General features: G+C 49.0%; 1 long non-coding RNA gene across 3 annotated transcripts in view; it reads left to right on the forward strand.

Moving 5' to 3' along the window:
* The window catches only part of LOC116760754, a 115,951-nt gene that overhangs the window by 43,607 nt on the left and 51,777 nt on the right, over nucleotides 1–20,567 (forward strand). For all 3 annotated transcript variants that reach the window (XR_004351844.1, XR_004351843.1, XR_004351845.1), the window contains exon 4: nucleotides 11,997–12,133. This is a non-coding gene — a long non-coding RNA (uncharacterized LOC116760754). The remainder of the gene's footprint in view (nucleotides 1–11,996; nucleotides 12,134–20,567) is intronic.

Genomic DNA, 20,567 nt, shown 5'->3' on the forward strand with positions numbered 1-20,567 from the left:
TGAGTGCGGGGCCAGGCCCGGAGGCGGAGCCAGAGTCTCGGGGGTGGATTTCGGGCCCAGTGACAGGAGCCCATCAGCTAGCTGCTCGAGAGACCCTGTCCAGAATCTCTGTCACTCGGCAAGGCCAAGTTCTTTTTTTTTTTTTTTACTCATTTAATAATTGGTCTTCATTTTTTTATTTTGAATTTTATTTATTTTTTTATATAGCAGGTTCTTATTAGTCATCTCTTTTATACAAAGTAGGGTATATATGTCCATCCCAATCTCCCAGTACATCTCACCACCACCCCTGGGTGTCCATACATTTGTTCTCTACGTCTGTGTCCCTCTTTCTGACCGTAAGGCCAAGTTCTCGTCAGTCCTCCAGCTCCTCTTTCACACCCTGCACCAGACAGGGGGCCACCCAGTGCAAGGAGGGCCGGCCGTGTCAGAGGCCCGCAGATCCCTCCACAGCTCCCTCCGACCCCGGGCTGAGCTGGCGTCCCACTCAGGGTGGAGAAGTGACCCCCGGGCCGGAGCCTGTGACAGGCCTCTGTGTCATGGCCCTTTCCACGAGGGAGAGTGGGGAGCGGGTTTTCTCCCGTGTTGTGTATTTTCTGGGAGTCTCTCTGGGAGTCTCGGGCCCTCCCAGAGGGTGGGAGCCAGCCCTTCCTTCCCTGCGCGTCTCCTCCTGGTGTCAACCCACAGACAGTGGACACGCTCGCTGTCCACCAGGCAGAAGGACCGGCACAGCAGTTAATAGCATTTCCTCAGTTTACAGACAAAGAAAGAGGACGTGTCATTATGGTGTCGCTTATGTGCTATCGGTCAGTGCCTGTCCTACACAGCCGTCCGGTAAGGTGGGTGCCACTGGTGAGGAACTTGCCCAAGTTCACACAGCTAGTAAGCAGGTCTCACAACGAGCAACGTGGGGTTTGAACCCAGGCCGTCCAGCTCCACTGGCCGCTGTGCCAGCTGGATGGAGGAAGCACAGGTCCGCAAAGCGGGCGGTAGCTCGCCTTCCTGGTCCGTCCATGCAGCGAACCGAGGCTCGCTGACCATCTAAGTGATGGACAGGCCCTCTCGGGCCCCTCAGAGAAATTGGACCAAACTCCTCCCAGGCTCCTTCCTCGGGAGACTGAGTGCTCTGGGGCCGCCTGCCTGTGAGGCTTTAAGGAAAATGGTAAACGCCTGAAAACAGAGCTTTGAGGGAAAGTGGCTCTCCAGTCACAATTATAGCCCTCTGGCCTGTACTAGCAGGAAAGCCGGTTCTAAATAGAGCAGGACGCCGACCCTTCCCTTCGTGGGCGTCCTCACTCAGGGGCTGTGCGTCTGGGCCAAGGGCCCCCTTCCGAGAGACCCCAGCTCAGCCTCTTCCCCTCCCGGGCGGGAAGCAGCCAAGCCACCCACCCACGTGAGGGTGGGTGATGGACGGGCTCGGCTTTACGCCCGATGTTCTGGACCTGCATCTGAAAACATTTAGACATGCCTCAGCAGTCGAGCGAGGAAGGGGTTAAGCCTGGGATCTCGATGAGGAGAGGCAAGCGCAAAGGGCGTGTGGGGAGGAATGGGCCATAGCTCCCGTCTCAGGCCCCCACCGGGCCTTGAAGCTCAGTTTCTCTTTCCAACCCAGTGCCAGGCCCTTGAGCACGGCTGTACTCAACCTAGCAATTTGGCGACGGCCGTGGGTAGTATATAACAGAACAGGATGTTCTCGGGACAAAAGTTCTAAAAGAAACCCAGACGGAAGGCTGGACCCCGCCCCGCTGGGCAGTCTCTGATGACTGGGAATGCTCTGGACATGCGTGGGCATCTGCAAATTTACTTACCTGAGAGCTGCCTCTGCCTGCTGACCCCTGGGAGCAAGAAGCAGGGAGGGTGTGAAGACGCCCCGTATTGTGTGTGCTGTCTTCTAGTCATTCTGGTTCACAGCCCCTTTTCATGCTCCTTACCCCATCTTCAGTTAGAGGGAAGAAGAGGTGAAAAATAGAACGCCAAAGCACGAAGCTTCCTAAGACATCTTGTCTGAAACTCCTGGAAGGCTGGAATTAGGTATGAATAGGGTAGAGCTCCAGATTTCTGCAACACCCCTTAGGGGGCTGAGCTTACTGTATGCCCTTTAAAATTAGAGATTTTTCACCACTTCAGAATTATACCAGAAAGGCACACAGATTTGAAGGTAACTACATTGTGAGGAACCCCAGAGTATCTGGTAAGGATGCTCAGGTTTGGGGAAGTTCAGCTGAAATAGTAATTTGTGGGTGAAATCTTAGCCAGGAATTGGCTGCAGAATCACCCACAGATTGAAGGGACGTTGGGGGTGAAGGGGAAGGATGAAGTTTGTACCAGCCTCAGGATATGGAAAAGGATTCAGTAAAGCTAGGAGTCCAGTGTGCTCAGGGTTTAAAGTCCTAACTAGCCCCAGGGTGTCTGAGGCATGATTGGTAAATAGAATCAGAGATTCCATTCAGCAAACGCAGACAGCAAAACAAACCCCTTCACTTTGTTTGTCCTGGTTGAAAACCAAACACGGTAGCCATCTGAGGAGATGCCAGAGCCGGCAGTATTCAGTCAGGGAGGGGAGGGTAAAAATGCAGCTATAGCCTCTGACCACAGGGGATGCCAGCCTGATGGTTCCCACGGCGTCGTCCAGCGCTGCACTCCAGAACGTTCACCCGTGTCCTTGCATCTCTCTGATTCTAGCCCACAGGACACTTCCTGCTTAGCTTCTGTTTTCCTGTGACCCCCAGAATGTCACCTGGCAAGGCTCAACATTCCTGTCTGGGACTGGGCGGCTTGAATCCCTTGTGTGTGTCACAGGCAGTTTTCAGCTGTGGTGGGAAAGCACTGAGTGAAGAGGAAGTACCAGGTCCTGATGAGGCTCAGCATCTTGGGCAGGGAGCTGGGAGGAGGGGGGAGAAACGGCGAGAAGGCTCTAAAGGTCAGCTGCAGTGTCCCCCAGTTTTCCTGCACCTTCTCAACACAGCTGACCCACTAATAGCTTTAGAAAACTTGACCTTTCGTAAAAATGAAGAAACTAAAATTGCAGCCCTGCCTGTAGCTTGGAAGCTTTGGAAGCATGGCACCATGATGAGGCAGTCTGGGGAGGGTGCCAAAGCAAAACAGAACTGGCAGTGGAAATTTTATGCCACAAAAGGTTAGTGGGCTGGGTTGAATGTGGGTAAAATCTCGTAGGATCTTAGATCCAGTGCATTTTCTAACAGCAGATTTCAATAAGAAGGGTTGTCAGTATACCTCACTCTGGAGTTGGACTTGGGGCAGAGAGCTACTACTTTTCTTTCCAGGGAAGCCCTAATGAGAAATGAACCAATTCCTCTTCTCCAATAATCTATCCCACATCCCCTCCTGGACCAACCTACCTAAAACAGGACCCCACTCCTCCATTCAGAAAACTAATCACATCATTTAAGAACTTTTAAGGGTGACCTACTGTGTAGTCAATCAGGTACGCATTCCTTTGCCCGGTTATTTAAAATCCTACATAATCTAGCCGCACCCCACCCATCCACTGGTGCTCTCCCACACACATCTGCTAATCTAGTCGGGCTGCCCTTCTGACTGTCCCCAGAGAGCTTACTCATTCCTGCCTTTGTGTTTCCATACCCAGTATTCTTCACTTTCAACCCTGAATCTTAATATACTCTTCCTCTTTAACAGTCCCCTGAAGACCCCCCCTTTGGAGGTTTTGCCAGCTGTTTCAGTTTTCACCTCTCCCATCTCCAAGTACTCATCAAGTCACACATATGTATATACATACTTTGCCTCTCCAACTACACTGTAAGCCACCACGAATATGAATTTGACATTACAGTACCCCACATAAAGTGTACTCAGTAAATAACTGTCGTTGAATTGCAGACCTCCTTCTTCTGTGAGTTAAAAGCTGAGCACACATAGGACATCAATCTCATTCGCATTGTGTAGGATTTCAAAACAACATGGCTTGAAGCATATTTGAGTCCTCTGAGTTTGGTAACAGGGGAAAAAATGTAGAGAATGTTTGTGCCTTAGTAAGTGGGTGGATTCAGAGAGAATAAATAGCTTGCTCAACACCAACAATTTGAATGCTCATCTGAAAACGGGGCACCTCAAGAAGGTTGCACTTATCCTGGCTTTCAAATCCAGATCCAGGGCCTCATAACGTTAAATTCCTTTGTGGTTAAGACTTTTTCCTCCTCATTCTCCTTCTCTTTGAGGGAGTGGATACAAGTATTAGGAGGAGGTTGGAAGAAGCCATATATGTCTTAAAATGGAACAGGGCAGGCATACAGACCAATGGAGTAGAGAACCCGGAAATAATTGATTTCTGACAAAGGTGCCAAGACCATTCAATGGGGGAAAGGTCAGTCTTTTCAGCAAACTGGGAAAACTGGATATTCCCACATGCAAAAGAATGAAATTGGACCCTTACCTTACACCAGATACAAAAATTAGCTCAGAATGGATCAAAGACCTAAACTTAAGAGCTAAAACTATAGAACTCTTAGAAGAAAACATAGAGGAGAATCTTTGTGACACTGGATGAGGCAATGATTTCTAAGATAAGACACCAAAAGCACAAACAAAAGAAAAATAGATAATTTCGACTTCATCAAAATTAAAACCTTTTGTGCATTAAAGGACACTATGAAGAGAGTGAAAAGATGACCCACAGAAAGGGAGTAAAATATTCGCAAATTATATATCTGATAAGGGATTAACACCCAGAATATGAAAAGAACTTCTATAACTTAAAGAAAAACAACCCGATTAAAAAAATGGATAAATGACTTGAATAGACATTTCTCCAAAGAAGATATACAAATGGCCAATAAGCACATAAAAAGACGATCAACATTATTAGTCACTAAGGAGATGCGAATCAAAACCTTAATGAGATACTACCTCTTACCTTTAGGATGACTATGATGAAAAACAAATAAATACAAAAAAAAAAAAGGGTTGGCAAGGATGTGGAGAAATTGGACGCCTCATGAGAATCAGAAGCTGGTGAGAGTGTAAAATGATGCAGCCACTGTGGAAAACAGGCAGTTCCTCAAAAAGATAAACAGAGGCTTCTCTGGTGGCACAGTGGTTGAGAATCTGCCTGCCAATGCAGGGGACACGGGTTCGAGCCCTGGTCTAGGAAGATCCCACATGCTGAGGAGCAACTAGGCCTGTGTGCCACAACTACTGAGCCTGCGCATCTGGAGCTTGTGCTCCACAACAAGAGAGGCCGCGATAGTGAGAGGCCCGCGCACCGCAATGAAGAGCGGCCCCCGCTCGCCTCAACTAGAGAAAGCCCATGCACAGAAACGAAGACCCAACACAGCCAAAAAAAAAAGATAAACAGAGTCACCATATGATCCAGCAATACCACTCCCAGGTATTTACCCCAAAGGAGTGAAAGCAGGGACTCAAACAGATAGTTGTGCCCCACTGTTCATATCAACAGTATACACAGTAGCCAAAAGTTGGAGACAACCCAAGTTGTCTGTCCACAGATGAGTGGATAAACAAAATGTGGTACATACAATGGAATATTATTCAGCCTTAAAAAAGAAGGAAATTCTGACCCATGCTACAACAGGGATGAACCTTGAAAACATTATGCTGTTAAATGTCAATCACAAAAGGACAAATATCATATGATTCTACTTATATGAGGTACCTAGAATAGGCAAATTCATAGACATGGAAGGTATTAGAATAATGGTTGCCAGGAACTGGGGGTTCAGGATATGGGGAGTTAGTGTTTAATGGGTGTGGAATCTCTGAGATGATGAAAACATTCTGGAAATGGATAGTTGCACCATATTATGAATGTACTTATTGCCACTTAACATGGTAAAAATGGTAAATTTCGTGGTACAGATGTTTCACCACCATAATTTTAAGAAAAAGAAATAGAACCTACTTTCAGTCATGAGAAAACAGACAAATCCAAATTGTGGGTCATTCTCCAAAATGACTGACCCGCACTCCTCAAAAATGTCAAGATGATGCAAGGGAAAAAAACAGGAGTAGGGTCCTGTTACAGATTAAAAGAGACTTGAGAAACAAGGCGCCCAAATGCAATGACTAATCCTTGATTCTATTTCAATTTTTTTTTAAAAAGGCGAAAAGCTATAGAGGGCGGACAATTGGGAAAAGTGACTGTGAACTGTGTATCAGTGTTCAGTTTCTTCAGAGTAACGTGATATTGGGGCTATGCAGGAGAATACTTTTTTTTTAGAAGATCTGTGCTGAAGTATTTAGGGATGGTATCTGCAACTCACTTCCAAATGAGGGGGAAATGTGTAACTATAGAAAGAGAGAAAGTAAATGTGAGAGCATTGATGAAGGTAGGTGAAGGGTTTAAGAATATTCATTGCACAAGCCTTTCCACTTTTTCAAAATTAGAGGAAAAAGTGGGGTAGTCATTCAAATGACCGGGGAAACACTGACTTTCTGTGACCCTGTGACCAGACTTGGATCTGTTTGCTATACTGGGTCATCCTGTCCTACTGAACTCACTCCCCAGAGATGCTGACGTGGATGCTTTGGGAGGTGAGAATAGATGCTTCTGTGAAAAGCATCTTGGTAGGGGCCCTCCACTCCCTTCCAGGTTGCTTCTCTGCTCTCCCACGCCACCAGCTGTGACCACTTGGGGACCTACTGTGTTGCGTTCCTCTGTGTATCAAGGTATTAAGCCCCTAAGGGAGGACCCTGTCCCTCTTTTCCTATAACCGCCCCCCCCCCCCGCCAAATCCCTAACCCCATGCTTTGTATGAAGCTAAATCCATAGGAAGTACCTAGTAAATATTTTTCTGTTCATTGACTGTTGACTTTGTCCATACAGAGGCATGTGTGGAAGCCTAAGTGGTCAAGGATGAGGCCGAAAGGTTTACCCCCACTAAGGTATGAAAATGTCGCTGGGTAGGGCCTCGGGGAAGGAATGTCAAGTGTGGGCTTTGATACCACCTAATTCTCTGAAGCAGCCACGTGTTACTGATTTAGGTAGTGACTCGTGCTCAGGGCTGGGGTAAAAGAAAGACAGCCTCAGCAAATGCTTCTGAGTACCTACGCACAGAATGTCCCCAGCCGGGCCTTTGTGGCAACTGCTCTCACGACCCAGTGAATTCTTCCCAGGGAAGCAGAGCCAAAGAAGGGAGCTCTCATTCTGGCTCCTGGAACAGAGCTGCTGTGCCTGGAGGGGTCTGCACCACCTGGGATTCAGGGAGAGCAGCACGAGCCCTCGTCAGAAGGTGGAGGGGAGGCCGAGCCCCTGCAGCGTGTTAGCAGGAAGGGTCTGCCCGCCTGTAGCCAGTTGCAGGAGACACCAGGCCTGCAGCATTTCACCTCCAGCTGGGACACAAGTGCTGCTGCGTCGCACTGTTGTTAAGTGAGTGCAGGCTGGTGCTTCCTGTCTTGAGTAATTTTTCAATGAGGCTGGAAGAATTAATGGGTAAATTTCCTCTCTATCCCAGCCAGGGCTTCCAGGAGGCAGGCCCTCAGCTCCACTGTTACAATCTGTTGTTATTCCTATTAAATCACTAGCATGGACACAACTTCAATTTGATACTTTATTACATACTCTCTTGTACTTGTCTCTGATTATTTAATCTAAGTCCTGAGTCCCCCCACAAAATTACAAGCCTCTTGGGGAACATGCTGTATGCTGCTTTGCCACCTATGCTCCCTTCCACATCCTGTATGGACACAGAAAACATTAGGTACACAAGAAATATATGGGAATGGGTAAAGCGTCTATTTATATCCATATTATGTAATACTGCACAGCAGTTAAAAAGAACGAGGTGGAGCTACAAGTTCTGACATGGAAAGATTTCCAATTCATATTACTGTGTCAAAAAAGCATAATCAGGCATAGTATGAAAGCCTTTACACAGAAAGGACTAGTAGAAGAAACAAGGCCTTGGTCCAAATATGTTTATTTCCTTTCTTATATATCCCCCCAGTCACAGACATTGTTATAACTAGTGTAGAACTCAGTAACTTCCTGTATTTTCCTTTTCGGAAGGAGTTGTTGATAATGTTAACTAAGTAATACGTGGAAGGCAGTTAGCACAGACTTGCCATGATAATAGTCACGCTCATAGAGCACTTATATGGGGCAGGCATGGCTCTTGGTGCTTTACATCAATTAATTCATTTCACCCTCATAATCGTCCTGTAAGCAACTGAGGCACAGAGAGGTTAAGTAATTTGCCTTTGGTTAGACAGCACAGCAAGAAAATTGAAGACCCAGGATTCAAGCCCAAGCAGTCTAGCTCCAGAGCCTGTTTTCTTAACCACTGTGCTGAAGGTGTTGAAAACTGTGCCCTTTCCCACCCCTTCTCTTCCTTCCCTCAGTGATGGCACTCAGAACGTGGTGCGACAATTAACTGAAAAGAAAAAAGAATCCTGGGTCCCACCCTAGCCTATGGCCTTATCTGTGGATTTGAAGGTTTGAGGCATACCTATAAGGAGCTACTGATGCCTTCTGGAAACTATGTGTGGGTTGCTGCTGAGAGATCATGACCATTTGCCACGATTGTGTGTAGTCATGGGATATACATAGATTCTCCGGCAAGCGCCTCCTGAGGACGATTTTAGTCCCAGCTGTGGATCCTATCAAGTAGCACCTCGACTTAGCAGACGGGGCTGATGGTTAGGGGTGTAATGGCCCCCACCTGACGGAAGGAAGGGTAGGCCCTGATAACTGTTTGAGGATCGTTGGTAGGCGAAGGCTCTTCGCGCCTCCAAGCCCCGAGGCATGACAACCAATGCTACCTCAAAGTGAATCGGAAGGCTCTGCCCCAGGCCCAGGCCCCCAGTAGCCTGTTGGGGACGGCACTGTGTTTCGTGCTGTTTCAGGTTAAACCAGCACGCCTCAAGTTTGCCAGACCTAGCACCCCAACAACACGTACCCCCAGCTCACACATGGAATGTTTGCTGTGTGGCAGCCAGGTGCACTTGGAACCGGCACGGATGATCTCATAAAGCAGGGAAGCTGAACAGTTAGTCAGATGATTAACACGTTGTTGAGATGGAGGAGGTGAGCGTCATTTAATGAAAATACCTGGACGCTGCAGAATCAGGAGTTTCCACATTGGGGGCAGCTTAGGAACCATCTTATCCGAAGTCCGTATTTTACAAATGTGGCAACTGAAGCTTTAAAAAAGGTTAACTATAAGGGCTTTCCACCTGATAACGTGTAGTTTTTTAAAATACAGTATACCTGGAGCCATGGCACTGTGGGCTGCTCAGACCTTCCCCTCCCTGGCTCCAGGGCCTTCAACTACAGTCATCTCAGGTGCCTGGTAACTTGTTCCTCCTCCCCTTTTAACCGTATTTAAAATTTTTCATTGTTCTGTTCATATTGTGTTCACTCACATGTAGAAGGAGAATCATTCCCACCCCACCCCTCTGTGGCTCTATTACCGCAGACATCTCCCACCTTCAGTACCAGGTGAATGGAGGGCTGTAGGTTGCAGATGGGGTAAGAAGTGACCTTCATAAATTGTCTGCATCCCCTTTGTCGAGGGATCTTAAGGCATGGGTCCTCCAGGTGGTTTTCAGGCTTTTCTCTTATGTAGTTATGTTTACAAGGTGGAATTACTTGGCGATTGGCCTGTACTATTTTTATAATAAATAATAAAAGCCAGCCATGGCCTTACTGATGATGTCTCATCAAAACAAAAACCCTGTCTTCCACGTGTACAACGTGTCTGATTTTCAAAGCTGTCACTTACACTTTCTCACACAGTCCTCCCCTCTCACTGAGAAGAGGTTTTCCTGGGGGTGTGAGATGTGTCTACTCCGTGGGGACAAGCGGGAGAAGACCTGGGAGACTTGTCCTTCTCAAGCACTCTGCCCACTGGAGGGGGACTGCCCAGAAGCGCCCCATGCCTTACTTTCCCCTTCTCTGGGTTCATGATGTTTATGCTTGATCCGCAGAAGAGTTCCCATTGGAGAGGCTTTGGACAAATGCGGTGCCTTGTTCGTTCTCTGCAGGGTCAAGAGGCGGGAAGGGGCATGAGGATGGGAGGCGGAATGTGCCCCAAGCCTGGGTGCTTCTCACAGGAAGCCGGGAAAGAATTCCAGATCACAAGCTTTGATTAGATCCCTGTGCTAAAGAAACAGGCTCTAGGGGAAATCTTTTCTAACAATTCCCTAGAGCTGGGTTATTTCCTAGCCTGGCCCCCCAAATGTGACTCCGGGGCAGAATGGGGCTGACCACAACCATTCTTCAGCATGGTCCTGGCATGGCCTCACCCGGATGGAGGGCAGGCAGGGGTAACGTGCACAGACAGCGAGGTGAAACCCAGCGGAACCACTCCTTAACTGTGACATTCAGCAAATTAAGTTCTCTGAACTGCATGTTTTCTCTTTTGTAAATGGGGGTTAGTGATTGCCGCACTGTTGCCCTGAAAAATCAGGCAAAGAAATACGCAGAGGGCCTGCTTGACGTAAAGTAAGTGCTCGGAAAGTGGTGTCTGGGGTCACTAACGGCGTAAGGGAAGCGCAGGGAAACTCAGCAGGAAACCAAAGACTCGGGGCTGAGAAGGAACCGAAATAGCCCCGTAGGCCCCGCCCACGGTCAGCGCGTCCGCTCCGCGAGGCCCGGCGGGAAGAGGCCCCTCTGCCCTCGGGCCGGAGCCACGGGGTGGGGAGGGGGTGTTTTGCTTCAGAAAAGGGCGAGGGCTGGCCTCGGCCTTCTGCTGGGGAAGGAAGCAATACAGCCACGTAACAAAAGCTCAAGGCCAAACCCACCACCCGCCCAGCGCCAGACCTCGGCTTCTGTTCCGCGGGCTCAACCCAGTCAGCTGACCTCGCTTTCGCTGGGCCGGGCCCGCGGAGTGGTCCAACGGGTCTCCTCGCAGCCAATCGGCGGTGGCCGGGCTTCCTCTCAGCCAATCGGCGACGGCCAGGGCTCCTCGCAGCCAATTGGCGGCTGCCCGGCCTCCTTGCGGCCAATCAAAGGCGGCCCGGCTCCTCGCAGCCAATCGGCGGCGGCCGGCGCGCGGCCTCCGGGCCCTGCGCCGGCCGGTCTCTCGTGGCGCGTGGGGCGGGAAAGGTCGGATGCGGTAGATGTCCTGTAGATTACGTGGTAACCTCCGTGTAAGGAGTGTTCTCGTTTGTAAAGCGTGTTCTCGTTTGTAAAGAGTGTTCTCGTTTCCACGGGGCCCTTGCCAGCGGCTGCACTGGGCCGAGTCTGTTCTGGGGCCCTCAGAGCATCCGTTAGGGGCTGCCCCGGCCCGGGAAACAGCGCCTTCTCTTTGCAACAGAAGCAGCCACTCGCGACCCCGGCTGACCCCAGCTGACCGCCCCGTATCTTGCTCGCTGACTGGCTGTTTCGGCCGCTCAGCCCCGCAGCCCGGGCTGGGGGGTGGTCTTTGCAAGTACATTTCGGAAGAAATGCTTGCAGCGTCAGAGGTCCAGCCCACGCGGGCCCAGATGCTGCTGCACAGCCCAGAACCCGTGAACCCTTGCCTCTGCCCTGCTGTGTTCCTGGGACTGGACCTCCTGCCTTTCACTTAATTCTTACAGGAACCCTGTATGGGCATATCATTTTCGTCCTGCAAATGAGGAAACCAAGGTGCCCAGCGTAACAGTTCTGCAACTACTGAGGGTCAGTTGGCAACGTAGCCAAAATTTCTTTTAAGTGACTGGGCTTCGTACCAGGACACCACGTAGAGTCCAGACTCAAATCCCCATGGCTCCCTTGTCTGCCTGGGGGAGCAAACAGCAAGGCCAATCGATCTAGACCTACTTAGTAGATCTTTGCTCCCTAGAGCAAGGTTTAAGCCCTTTCCAGCCCCTCTCACACTGTGGGAACAGTCAGTCCGCCGTTTAAATAGGAACCACACTTTGGGGGTGAATCCTGAGTTATCGGCTCTTAGATTTAAATAGCACTTTCCTTGACCCAGCAAGCCGGGGTCAGCTGCCTCTGAAGCACCTCTGCATCCTTTTCTTGATAAACGGTGTCACACCACCTACTGCAATTACCTCTTTCCTTCTGTCTCCTGCAGATGGAGGGAGGCTACCTGAGTGCAGGAAATGAACACGTCTTGACTAACCTCAGCATTTAGCTGGGATGTGCCCAGGATGCCAGTGTTCCCCAGGAACTCCGTGTGAAAACCACTGAACTAGAGTTTGGAAGTTAAAAGTAAGTCAAGAGGGGAAACTAGAGACAGCTATGAAAGCTTGACCTTTAATAGTCATGACAATAGTAATCAACGCGGCTGTCATTTATTGAGTGTTTATTAAGTAACAGGCATTTTCATAAGTGCTTCAGGGCAGTGCTTCTCACACTTAAACGTGCCTTTGAATCACAGGGGGATCTTGTTCCGATTCCGTCCATCTGGGGGGCGGGGCTGAGATTCTGCATTTCTAACAAGCTTCCAGGTGATGGTTCATGAATCATACTTCATGTATTAACTTATCCTCTTAAAACGTATCCTATGATGTAGGTATCGCTATTATTCCTGTTTTATTAAAACGTATTTTACACACAAGGAAACTGACAGGTTAAGTATCTATGACCTTAGGTCAAAATAAATAAACTGCAGGGCAATGAGGGAGGGGAGAATGGTGTGAGTACTTACAGCTGTAGAAGGAGAAACAAAATTCTAGGCAGAGTAAACACTATTTACAAAAGGGATGCAGGGGAGGTGGCCCGGGGCTACCCAGAGGTCTGTTTCACCCATTAGGGCACCATGTGCATAGTGCTTATACGCTTTACAAAGGCCCCAAATATTTGAGGCCTGAAAAAACATGCATTGGCACCTACATATGAAAACTGAATATTTAAATTAATCATTTCAACGTTCAAATTATTAAAAGTCCTTTCAAATTTTTATACATGAAAAAATTCATGTTTAGTGAATGATATGGGTGTATTTTAGTACATTTTATAAAAAATGGGGTAGGGCCTGCCTACTAGGCCTAAGGTCTACTAAGGATAGGAGAGGCCCTGGCCATATTGGGTCTGGATGTAATCCTGAGGGCAACTGGGAACCACTCCTGGGAGCAGGAAAATGTTCTCTGTGGCTACAGGGAGGAGAATGGCTTGGAGGGGGGCCAGGCTGGAGGCCCAGCAGCTCGAGACCAGATAGCCGTTTACAGCCTCCAGACTGCAGGACAGCTTCTGCTGAGTGCCAAGAGGACAAAACGATAGCATTATACAGCCCAGTTATTTTTTGATTCCTCCAGCCCCAATCTGACTCAGCATTCTAAATTTACTTAAGATTTGGGGACACAGGTTTTGCCAGATCCTTTCTCATTAAGGCCAGTGATGGTACAGTCCAGGGGAGGTGTTTAAGAGCACATGCCTTGAGTGGACAGCCATGAATGTGAAGCTCAGCTCTGCTCCTAGCTGTGTGACTTTGCATAAATGATTTAACTCCTCTGAGCCTTGGATTCCTTTTCGGGCATGTTACATTCCTCGCAGAATTAAGTGAGATAAACTACGTTTACAGCGTCTCCTGCAGAGTAGGTAGTGCTTAGAAGTAGTGGCTTTTATCCTACGGGTGCCATTGTTCTGAGACCTAGTCGAGTTTTCTTTAGGAGGGAACAGAGGGTGTGGTAAATAATCTTTTCATCAGTCTTCTGTGGTAGAAATTCTTATCCCCATTTTGCAGATGAGGAAACTGGGGCTCAGAGATGAGATACCTCAGCTCAGTGGACTAGGGGCAGACAGTGGGGAAGCTGGCATCTTGTTTGGTTTTCCCTGTGTTTGTATGCTCTCTCCAGCAGTCGGTATCTGCTGCTCCGCCACTCCTGCGCCCCATACCTCTTCCCCTTAGTCATGGCATGACTCGGGCCTGATGGCCAGCGGCCGCTGCTGAGCGCTCTCCTCCAGTGGCACCCACCTCTATCCCCCTTCTTCCCAGCCTTGCCTGACCTCCCTACCACCTTGCCCCCCCCCCCCCCAATTTTACAGCTTCTGGATTTCCCTTATTAAAGAGCTCGTCTCTGAAACTCAGAACTGCCCTGGCCTGGGATGCCTTCCAGGGTCCCTCCCTTTAAAGGGTGTAGATAAGTAGGTCACATCAGGGTGGTGGGGGAGGACGCTGACTTCTTATGGGAGGAGGAAAAAATACTGCAGGTCCCATGGAGAATGGAAAACAAAATAACAGCGCTCCCCTCTGTCCCTGTCTCTCTGTCCCTCAGCCTCTCTGCGCCCCCCCATCTTTTTTTAACATCTTTATTGGAGTATAATTGCTTTACAATGGTGTGTTAGTTTCTGCTGTATAACAAAGTGAATCAGTTATACATATACATATGTTCCCATATCTTTTCCCTCTTGCGTCTCCCTCCTTCCCACCCTCCCTATCCCACCCCTCTAGGTGGTCACAGAGCACCCAGCTGATCTCCCTGTGCTATGCGGCTGCTTCCCACTAGCTATCTACCTTACGTTTGGTAGTGTATATATGTCCACGCCACTCTCTCACTTTGTTACAGCTTACCCTTTCCCCTCCCCATATCCTCAAGATCATTCTCTAGTAGGTCTGTGTCTTTACACCCCCCCACCCCCCCACGCCCCCACCTCCCCCCACCCCCCCCACCCCCCCCCACCCCCCGTCTTGCACAGTGACAGTCCCCTGCGGGCTGCTGTTACTGGGAAATGCATGTTGGGACAGTACAGGCGATCCTGAACTCTTGGGGTCTGGGGACACCAGTGGACGCTGCACTGAACAGAAGCTTGTCTACCCCTTGCTCTCCTCCTTCCCCCCGCCTCCTCTTCCAGCTCCCCGCACACCCGCTAGGCTGCTGGAGACAAGAAATCTCAGCTTTCACCCAGAGCCTGCAGCTTCTGCTCCTTGAGCGCGGCAGCCTGGAAGCCGCCTGGGGCCGGGAAGGCCCTGACTGTCCGGCTCACAGAGGCTGCTATGGCAACCAGAGCAATGACGGGTTTGGCAAGATCTCCTGTTTCCCCACCCCCACCCCTCCCCCTCCCGAAGGCCGCTCACAGCAGGGGGTGTGGATGAGCATTAAATCACGTAGGTTGCTGGGAAAACCAGGAAGGCAGAGGCAGAGACAGGGCGTGGCACTAAAGGTCCAGCACTGCCAGCCCCGCCCTGCCCTGCTATCCATAGGGACTGAGCGCAGTTTGAATCATAACACTGGGCGGCCACATTTCTAGGAAACTGCAGCTGAAGGGGAAAGGTCCCGGCTGCGTGAAGGAGAGCAGCCTGGCTGCGTACAGATTAGGACTGAAAACGTGTTCCCCTGGCACGAGGCAAGCACACAAAACAAAGAGCGAAGCCTGAGCCTCGCACCCGGGGGTGAACTGCCCCGGTTCCTGGACGGGGGCGGTGGAAGCAGGGAGGTCACCTCGGAGAGGCCCAGGGGTTTCCCATTTTCCTGGCTGGGGCCTGGCGAGCTCCCAGCTCCGAGGCTGGCCGTCCAGGACACGGCAGCCCTTTTGTAGTGACGCGCCGGATTGCATGACCCCACCTGGCTGGTGTTTGAGAAGTGCCCCCGCCCTCCCTCCTCCTGTCCCCAAGGCCCTGTGCCTTTTTTTCTCCACCCCAAGAGAAAGTGAGCACCCCCGACCCGGGCGGCCGTGCGGGGTGCCCTGTGGGAAAGTCCCACTCTTGCCCGGAGTTGCCCTCCTCGCGTAGATGCAGGGCTGGGTGACGGGAGAGAGACATCCATCTTCACCGGTGCCCTTCATCATGCTTAATCTCCCTAGTGGGGTGGGCCTGTCTAAAACACTTGTTTCCCAGGCTGCAGTAACCCCAAACCATCTCTCATCAGAGTGGGTGTAAATCCCCACAGGTATGTGGCAGGCAGGTAGCAGCAGTGACAGTGTGGGGTGCCTGCATCAAAACGAGAAGTTTGGACTTAGGAGGCTCAGAGCCTTTGTGCTCTCAGAAAGTGACTGGCAACCCCACCTCCCTGGCATCTGCTCCAGCCTGGGCCCTTGCTTTGCCAGCCTCCCTGCCTGACCCTGGGTGGGCTGCCTTCCTCTAGGTCTGGTGCCAGTGCTATGCCTTGGCTTATCGATCTAGCATTACCTGGGAGAGACGGGGCCAGTCTTGGAGCCTCCATACTGCCCGCTGTCCCAGCATCAATCAGCCGTGTCTCAGCAGTGGTTCTGAAACTTCATGTGCATCAGAATCACCAAGGGACATGCTAAGATACGGACTGCTGGGCCCGGTGCCCAGGGTTCCTGATCCTGCAGATCTGGAGTGGGGAGTGAGAATTTGCATTTCTAACAAGCTCCCAAGGGACGGGAAGCAGCTGCACCAGGACCACATCTGAAAACCACTGAGCCAGAGCGGAGCAAAAAGAAAACCTAGATTTGAGTCCTGCCCTGTCACTCACCTGCCCTGATGCGGCGCGTGGCTTCCCTGAGTTTCAGTTTCTCCTCCATTAAAGGCAGAGTCGTGGCCACGGGGTGGGTGGGAGGATTATTTGCTTCTAGTATTCGAAAGACCCTTTCACTGTGCCTGGCAAATTGCCTGGCAAACTCCTCAGTAAATACTGTATCTGTTGACTCACCCACATACGTGGGTGAGTCAACAGATACAGTATTTACTGAGGAGTTTGCTGTCTAGATACGTGGCCCAGTGTGGTGGCTGATTTGGACAGGTCACTTGTGAGGATTCTAAAGGCCCAATTAAACATCACACGTCTCTGGACCTCAGTTTTCTTCTGAAGGCCTTAGGTCTGCTAGGTCTGCTCCTCCAGGTCCCATTTCTAAGCCCAGCTCTGGGAGGGGGTTAGGTGTTGGGAGACACAGCCACTGTTTTCATTCCTTTCCCACCTCTTTCCAGGACCTCCATCTGAGAGCCCAGGTGATTCTGCAAAGCACAGAACATCCATCACCAGAGTCATTGGTCACTTCATCCCAGAGGAGGGTGACACGGCCTTCAGGGTCCATCATGATCTGGTTCCAACCTACCTTTATAATCACATTTCTCGCTGTCTCTCCTCCATTTACCATGTAGTCTAGACGAACTGGGTTGCTCATCCTTCCCCAAATATGCCCCATGATTTTCTGCCTTTGTTCACACTGTCCTCACGATTAGAATGTCCTCTGCTGCTCAGGGTCCTGTTCGTGCTTCCAAGTTCACCCAGTGACCACCTCCTCCAAGGAGGCACCCCAGATCTTTCTGTCATCAGTCTCTCGGTCTAGCTATCACCTCTGTATCTCTCTATTTAATACAAGTGATTTTTACATTTTTCTGTGGGTGGTAGCTGGACATGTTATTAGAATCGTCAGGTATAGAATGTAACTCAGGGATGCAGCCCCCCACTCTCCAACTCATGTCTGATAGTATCCCTCTGAAGGGGCTCAGTGGTCTGCAGGCTTGTCCCTGGATTTTACGTTTCTGAAGTCTCTTTTTGGAGCACTCTCAGATGTGAAAAACAAGAGTTGCGATACTACGTAAAACTTTTAAAAAGTGGGACAACCGCTTAAAAGGAGAAGCCTACTTACATAAAAGATTATTAGTCAGCTGTTTATTTCTGTGGTAATCAGAGATGGGGAATTAATACATATGTGTATATATATCCGCTATGGCTCATGGTCACAAATCTTCTCATTTGCGTATAGGCACATCTGCTTCTTTGATTTTCTTTTTTAAACTGCAGGTTTTTTTCTCTTCTAAATATAATATACGGGTTGGTAGAAAACATGTAGAGGAAATAAAAAGTAAAAATATAATAAAAGTAAGAGAAGAAAATCAGTGTTTATAATCCAGAAATAACAAGTATTAACATTTTGGCGTGTTTCTTGTGAATAGTTTTCCTGCACGTATTTACTCTATGATTTTTAAAGGAAATTGGGATAAATGTTTATATACTTCTGTATAAACATTCTGTACATATTATTACTTTTTTGAATTGAGATATAATTAGAATTTTGGTATTCCTTTAAATAGTCTTCCCAAACATTGAAAAAAAATATTCCACGATATCATTCACAAATGTACCAAAATTTACTTAACTATTCCTTCAATGTTGGACACTCCATTTTTGTCATGAATAATATTTCAGTGAACATCCTCACACCTCTGAACATGTGTCTGATTATTGGGCTGATTCTAGAAGTGGGGTTACTGGGTCATTTTTAAGTCTCTTGATACGTACTAACAAGTTGTTTTCTGGACTTCCATTTGAAACTATTTCCCGAGCACTTTGTCTACAGCCTCCTATTCATGAGTAGTTTTTTCTCCACTCCCATTGCATTCTATCCGTCTCGTGCTGTACTTCACCCCTTCCACACTGCATTTGCATTTGGTATGTACGAGTCTTAGTTATTCTACTGGGAGACCATCTCCGACCATCTTCCTGTCTGCTTCCACATCCAGCACAGGTGGGAAAAAGGGGGCGGAGGACTGAATCTATTTAGGGGAGTCTGCAAACAGGAGACGAGCTCAGTTTGGGAAGGCGCAGGGAGGGCAGCTTGGACTCCACGCTCCGGGTCGGGGTGCAACTCTGGCTGAAGGGGAAGAAAGGGATTGTTCTCACCCCTTCATACATCCAGACTCTGGGAGCTGGGGAAAGATGGAAAACGAGTCAAGTCCAGAGCCTGGGAGAGGGGCGGGTCCCGTCGTTCCCCGGGTAGAGGCAACCTGCTTTGAGGACTGTGTCACTCGTTTTCACTTGGAACTGTCCCACTACAGCCATCCCAGGCTCACAGGTCCTGACCTGGGAAAGCACCTGCAGTGTTGATTGCAGAAACTTAAATTAATGCTTTTTAGATTGGAGTTTCCCAAACTTCAGCTGTACCTCGTTCGAGATTTCAGTGTTTTATTGAAAAGAAACCAGCAGTGCGCACAGACACACACACACCTGTGATTCATACCATCTGAACCATCACACTTCTGAACAGGTAGGACACACAATTGTTCAGACATTCAGGGTGTGACCACGCAAGCCACAAGGGCTGCCTAAGGTGTTAAAGTGTATCGTGCCACTTACTTCAGTGTCATCCTAAGCAGTAAAAATTTTGAAATCACAGGTTTAATGGATTAGTTACACTTTTTGTAATACACACTAAAACTATAACAGTAACCGTGACAATGAAAGATTGTCAGGGACTTCCCTGGTGGCACAGAGTCCGCCTGCCAATGCAGGGGACGTGGGTTCGATCCCTCGTCCGGGAAGATCCCACATGCCGCGGAACAACTAAGCCAGCGTGCCACAACTACTGAAGCCCACACGCCTAAAGCCCGTGCTCCGCAACAAGAGAAGCCACTACAAGGAGAAGCCCGCGCACCGCAACAAAGAGTAGCCCCCGCTCGCCGCAACTAGAGAAAGCCCACGTGCAGCAACGAAGACCCAACGCAGCCAAAAATAAATTAAAATCTTAAAAAAAGAAATCTTTCCAAAGAAGTTGTCAGCCATTGGTAGTACCTTTTCTACCCATCGGTGGTAATTATAATACATCTTTGGGAAACACTGTTTTAACTAAACAGCTTATATTATAGTTAATTGTGTATATTTCCTTCACTTAATTATAAGCTTTCTAAGGTCAGGTATCATGGTTTCTTTGGTGCTTGGAGTGCTGAAGCTCAATGAATATTTTTCTTCCTTTGGTTTGGTTTGTCTTGGTGATGGGGTACTGAGCAATAAGACGTAACCTATGTACTTAACATAAGTGAAGTCTCTAAGGTCAGGATTATAAAGGGGAGAACAATATTTATATGCCAAAGAAAGTTGCCTGGTTTAAAGACTGTGCTATCATTATTTGGACTGGGGTGATCAGGATGGAAAACAGTAAATCGTTCACATTCTAGCTGTCATTCTTGGAATAAATAACACATTTACAAGTTTAAGAATTGGTCTTGGGGTTATAGAACAGAGCAACATTATTTAGCTCATATAGAAATTCAGCCCACTATATTGACCTCATGAAATAAGATAACTTTTCCATACCTAGCAAGCATAGAGTGAAGTATATTGTCATTCATTGATCAGAGGACACGAGTTGAATGAATGGATAAAATGCTGAGTTACAGTAATAGAGCTTTACCACCCGTGGGAAACCATCTCCCAAACAGAGCAGGAACTATTTATTCAGTCAGTAATATCCCAGAGTCTTTATACATGTCTCTCCTCTGGATTTCACGTGGCAGCTGCCATGTGAGGAGAGGGTGAAATCGTGCCACGAGGTGACAGACACCTCCACCTGTCCTTAACCGAAGCTCACCTTCTCAGATGACTGCAGTTTCCCCAAAAGGATCCAAGACTTAATGTGATCCAGAAAGCTGGTCGGGAAGTTGTGGAAACTAATGGATAACCTTCTGACCAAGTAAACAAATGACCTAAGGGAGGTGTGAGTAAGATTCCAGAATAAAAGAGTATATTAGGGACTTCCCTGGTGGTGCAGTGGTTAAGAATCCGCCTGCCATTGCAGGGGACACGGGTTCGATCCCTGGTCCGGGAAGATCCCAAATGCCGCGGAGCAACCAAGCCCACGTGCCACAACTACTGAGCCTGTGCTCTAGAGCCCACGAACCACAACTGCTGAGCCTGCGTGCCACAACTACTGAAGTCCGCGCACCTAGAGCCCGTGCTCCGCAACAAGAGAAGCCACCGCAATGAGAAGCCCACGCACCGCGACAAGGAGTAGCCCCTGCTTG

Source organism: Phocoena sinus, chromosome 10 (assembly GCF_008692025.1).
Source record: "Phocoena sinus isolate mPhoSin1 chromosome 10, mPhoSin1.pri, whole genome shotgun sequence".
In the NCBI taxonomy this organism is placed as follows: Eukaryota; Metazoa; Chordata; class Mammalia; order Artiodactyla; family Phocoenidae; genus Phocoena; species Phocoena sinus.